Raw genomic sequence first — 6,000 nt, 5'->3', positions numbered from 1 at the left:
TGTCCTCGCGCAAGAAACACAGAAAGTCAGCATGCAGGTACAACAAGCAATTAGGAAGGCAAATAGCATGTTGGTTTTTATTGCAAGAGGGTTGGAGTAGAAGAGCAGGGAAGTCCTGCTACAATTGTACAGGGCTTTGGTGAGACCACACCTGGAGTACCGTGCACAGTTTTGGTCTCCTTATCTAAGAAAGGATATACTTCCCTTGGAGCCGGTGCAACAAAGGTTCACTAGATTGATTCCTGGGATGAGCGGGTTGTCCTATGATGAGAGATTGAGTAGAATGGGCCTGTGCATGCTGGAGTTTAGAAGAATGAGAAGTGATCTCATTGAAACATGTAAGATTCTGAAGGGGCTTGACAGGGTAGATGCTGAGAAGTTGTTCCCCTAACTGAAGAGTCTAGAACTAGGGAACATACTCTCAGGATAAGGGGTCGGCGATTTAAGCCTGAGATGAGGAGGAATTTCTTCACCCGAGGTTGCAATCGGTCTGCTTCAGCCTCAGACAGTGGCCAAGGAGAGGGATGGAGTCGGTGTCTAGGGAACAGAGTTTGTGGCGGAGACCAAAGACAATGGCTTCGGTCTTCCCCAATATTTAATTGTAGGAAATTTCTGCTCATCCAGTATTGGATGTCGGATAAGCAGGGTGACAAATTAAAGTCAGTGGAGGGGTCGAGAGAGTTGGTGGTGAGGTAGAGCTGGGTGTTGTCAGTGTGCGTGTGGAACCTGGCATTATGTTTTCGGATGACATCACTGAGAAGCAACATGTAGATGTGAAATAGGAGGGGACCAAGCATAGATCCTTGGGGGGACTCCAGAGGTAAAGGTATGTGGGAGTGGGAAGAGAAGTCATTGAAAGTGATTCTACAACTGGATAGATAGGAATGGAACCAGGCGAGTGCAGTCCCACCCAGCTGGATGACGGTGGAGAGGTGTTGGAGGAGGATGGTGTGGTCAACTATGTCAAAGGCTGCAGACAGGTCGAGAAGGATGAGGAAGGATAGGATGTTATTTGAGACTTTGATAAGTGTCATTTCAGAGCTGTGGCAGTAGCAAAAACCTGATTGGAGGTATTCAAACAGTTGCATGAAATTTGCATTTTGGGAGCCGGTGGCACTGGCACTTTTCGAAGGCTAGTATGAAAGCAGTTAAAAACATCCACTGATCTAGGAGAGCACCGAGGCGGCAGATAAAAGGAGGAGCGAGGCAAGGCCCGACCAGATCGGACCACGAGAGCACCGGGGCTGAGTATAAAAGGAGGAGCGAGGCGAGGCCCGACCTGATCGGACCAGGAGAGCACCAAGGCCGGGTATAAAAGGAGGAGCGAGGTGAGGCCGGACCAGATCGGACCAGGAGAGCACCGGGGCCGAGTATAAAAGGAGGAGCGAGGCGAGGCCCGACCAGATCGGACCAGGAGAGCACCGAGGCGGCAGTATAAAAGGAGGAGCGAGGCGAGGCCCGACCAGGTCGGACCAGGAGAGCGCCGAGGCCGAGTATAAAAGGAGGAGCGAGGCGAGGCCCGACCAGGTCGGACCAGGAGAGCACCGGGGCCGAGTATAAAAGGAGGAGCGAGGCGAGGCCCAACCAGATCGGACCAGGAGAGCACCGGGGCCGAGTATAAAAGGAGGAGCGAGGCGAGGCCCGACCAGATCGGACCAGGAGAGCACCGGGGCCGAGTATAAAAGGAGGAGAGAGGCGAGACCCGACCAGATCGGACCAGGAGAGCACCGAGGCGGCAGTATAAAAGCAGGAGCGAGGCGAGGCCCGACCAACTCAGCAGCAGGGAGAGAGGCAAAAAGTAATCAGAGTGTGACGTCACCAGGGAGCAGGTAAGTGATTGGTTGGTGAGTATTTCTCTTTTTTAAACTTTAACTCTGTAGTTTATAGTTGCTAAGGTCTTTTCTGATGTAGCAGGGACTGTTGGTAAACCATACAAGTGCCTTAGAGTTTATCTTTAATTGGTGATAGTGAATTAATTTAAATTAATTAAAGGGTAAGTCATGCCAGGAGAGCCCAGCCCCGTGTTATGCTCCTCTTGCTCTATGTGGGAATTCAGGGACACTGCCGGTGTCCCTGATGACCACGTGTGCCAGAAATGCATCCAGCTGCGGCTACTAGCAGACCGCATTGCGGCGCTGGAGCTGCGGATGGATGGGCTTTGGAGCATTCACGATGCTGAGAGGGTCGTGGATAACACATTTAGTAAGTTGGTCACACCGCAGGTAAGGGCTGCACAGGCAGAAGGGAAATGGGTGACCATCAGGCAGAGCAGTAGAGGCAGGCAGGTAGTGCAGGGGACCCCTGTGGCCATCCCCCTCTCAAACAGGTATACCGATTTGGATACTGTTGAGGGGGATGACTTACCAGAGGAAGGCAGCAGCAGTCAACTTCCCGGCACCAGGGGTGCTTCTGCTGCTCAGGAAGGGAGGAAAAAGAGTGGGAGAGCAATAGTGGTAGGGGATTCTATCGTAAGGGGTGCAGATAGGCGTTTCTGTGGCCATAGACGTGACTCCAGGATGGTTTGTTGCCTCCCTGGTGCCAGGGTCAAGGATGTCACTGAACGGCTGCAGGGCATTCTGAAGGGGGAGGGTGAACAGTCAGAGGTCGTGGTTCACATTGGGACCAATGACATGGGTAGGAAGAGGGATGAGGTCCTGCAGCAAGAATTTAGGGAGCTAGGTAGCAGATTAAAGTACAGGACCTCAAAGGTTGTAATCTCTGGATTACTCCCGGTGCCACGTGCTAGTGAGTATAGGAATAGGAGGATAGAGCAGATGAATGCGTGGCTAAAGAGTTGGTGCAGGAGGGAGGGCTTTAGTTTCCTGGATCACTGGGCCTGCTTCTGGGGAAGGTGGGACTTGTACAAGTCGGACGGGTTGCACCTGAACCAGAGCGGGACAAATATCCTTGTGGGGAGGTTTGCTAGCACTGTTCGGGGGGGTTTAAACTAAAATGGCAGGGGGTTGGGAACCTGAGCAGGGAGACAGGAAAGGGAAACAGGGATAAAAGCAAAAGATAGGAAGGAGAAAAACAAAAGTGGCAGTCAGAGAAATCAACGGTTTAAATCAAACGTGGCCACAGTAAATAATAATTCTAATAGGTCTAAGAGCGTTAAAAAAACAAGCCTGAAGGCTTTGTGTCTTAATGCGAGGAGCATTTGTAATAAGGTGGACGAATTGGCTGCGCAAATAGAGGTAAACGAATATGATTTGGTTGGGATTACGGAAACGTGGCTCAAGGATGGCCAAGATTGGGAACTCAACATCCAGGGGTATTCGGTATTCAGGAAAGATAGGCAAAAAGGAAAGGGAGGTGGTGTAGCATTACTAGTTAAAGAAGGGATTAATACAATTGTAATGAAGGATATTAGCTCTGATGTGGAATCTGTATGGGTAGAATTGAGAAATACTAAGGGGAAAAAAACATTAGAGGGAGTGGTATATAGACCTCCCAACAGTAAGGCGGAGGTTGGGGATGGCATTAAAAGGGAAATTAAAGAAGCGTGCAATAAGGGCACAGCAGTCATCATGGGTGACTTTAATCTACATATAGATTGGGCCAACCAAATTAGTAACAATACTGTGGAGGAGGAATTCCTGGAGTGTTTACGGGATGGTTTCCTGGACCAATATGTCGAGGAACCAACCAGAGATCAGGCCATCTTAATTAGAGATAGCATAAGATCCAAGGAGACGACATATAAATTGGCCAGAAAAAGCAATAATCCTGAGGATTGGGAGCAGTTTAGGATTCAACAAAGGAGGACAAAGGGATTAATTAAGAAAGGGAAAATAGAATATGAGAGTAAGCTAGCAGGGAACATAAAAACTGACTGACTGTAAAAGCTTTTATAGATATGTGAAGAGAAAAAGATTGGTGAAATCAAGCGTAGGTCCCTTACAGTCAGAATCAGGGGAATTTATAATGGGAAACAAAGAAATGGCAGACCAACTAAATTCATACTTTGGTTCTGTCTTCACAAAGGAGGACACAAATAACCTCCCAGAGAGGCCGGGGAACATAGGGCCTGATGAAAGGATGGAACTGAAAGAAATCAGTATTTGTAGGGAAATGGTGTTAGGAAAATTGATGGGACTAAAGGCCGATAAATCCCCAGGGCCTGATAATCTACATCCCAGGGTACTTAAGGAAGTGGCCCAAGAAATAGTAGATGCATTGCTGGTCATCTTCCAAAACTCGATAGACTCTGGAACAGTACCCATGGATTGGAGGGTAGCTAATGTTACCCCACTATTCAAAAAAGGTGGTCGAGAAAAAGCGGGGAATTATAGACCGGTAAGCCTGACATCGGTAGTGGGGAAAATGCTAGAATCTATTATAAAAGATGTAATAGCAGAGCACTTGGTAAGCAGTGACAGGATCGGACAAAGTCAACATGGATTTACAAAAGGTAAATCATGCTTGACTAATCTACTGGAATTTTTTGAGGATGTAACTGGTAAAATAGATAAGGGAGATCCAGTGGATGTGGTGTATTTGGACTTTCAGAAGGCTTTCGATAAGGTCCCACATAAGAGATTAGCGTGCAAAATTAAGGTACATGGGATTGGGGGCAAGGTATTGACTTGGATAGAGAACTGGTTAGCGGACAGAAAGCAAAGAGTTGGAATAAACGGGTCGTTTTCCGAGTGGCAGGCGGTGACTAGTGGGGTACCGCAAGGATCGGTCCTAGGACCCCAGCTGTTCACAATATATATTAATGATCTGGACGAGGGAATTGGATGTAATATCTCCAAATTTGCAAACGACACAAAGCTGGGTGGGAGGGTAAGCTGTGAGGAGGATGTCGTGAAACTCCAGTACGATTTGGACAGATTGGGTGATTGGGCAGAAACATGGCAAATGCACTATAATGTGGATAAATGTGAGGTTATCCACTTTAGTGGCAAAAAACAGGAAGGCAGATTATTATTTGAATGGCAATAGATTGGGAGAAGGGGAAGTGCAAAGAGACCTGGGTGTTCTTGTGCACCAGTCGCTGAAGGTAAGCATGCCGGTGCAGCAGGCGGTTAAGAAGGCAAATGGTATGTTGGCCTTCGTAGCAAGAGGGTTCGAGTACAGGAACAAGGATGTCTTGCTACAGTTGTACAGGGCCTTGGTGAGACCACACCTTGAGTATTGTGTGCAGTTTTGGTCGCCTTACCTGTGGAAGGACGTTCTTGCCATGGAAGGAGTGCAGCGAAGATTCACCAGGCTGATACCTGGGATGGCAGGAATGACGTATGAGGAGAGATTGTGTCGATTGGGCTTATACTCACTGGAGTTTAGAAGATTGAGAGGGGATCTCATCGAAACTTATAAAATTCTGTCAGGCCTGGACAGTCTAGATGCAGGAAGGATGTTTATGATGGCCGGGGAGTCCAGAACCAGGGGTCATAGTCTAAGGATAAGGGGTAAGCCATTTAGGACTGAAATGAGGAGGAATTTCTTCACCCAGAGAGTGGTGACCCTGTGGAATTCTCTGCCACAGAGGGCGGTGGAGGCCAGTTCATTAAACATATTCAAAAAAGAGTTGGATATATTTCTTAAGGCTAAAGGGATCAAGGGATATGGGGAGAAGGCAGGGACAGGGTACTGAATTTAGATGATCAGCCATGATCTCATTGAATGGCGGAGCAGGCTCGAAGGGCCGAATGGCCTACTCCTGCTCCTATCTTCTATGTTTCTATGTTGCAAAGAGTATTACTGACAGTGAAATAGTGTGCCATCAACACTATTCTTCACATTTGAACCAAGCTTCAACAAACCTAACAAAATGAAATGGGAAAATCTTAAAAAAAAAATTATATATGTTTCTGCTTGAAAAAGCACAATAGTTCTGCTCATTATTGTAGGTTCTGAAATGCAGGTGGGTGTCAAAGGGTCAAGATATGTTTCACAGGAATATGGTCTGTTGATGTGTACATCCTCTTTCCTTCCCCCCACTTTATCTCATGCACCCCGGAGAAGTCCCCTATGAAGAATCTGCCAAGTGTAGGG

The sequence above is a fragment of the Somniosus microcephalus genome, chromosome 3 (assembly GCF_052327205.1).
Source record: "Somniosus microcephalus isolate GS21.2 chromosome 3, FLI_Smic_1.0, whole genome shotgun sequence".
Lineage (NCBI taxonomy): Eukaryota > Metazoa > Chordata > Chondrichthyes > Squaliformes > Somniosidae > Somniosus > Somniosus microcephalus.
This window is presented reverse-complemented; position numbering follows the sequence as displayed.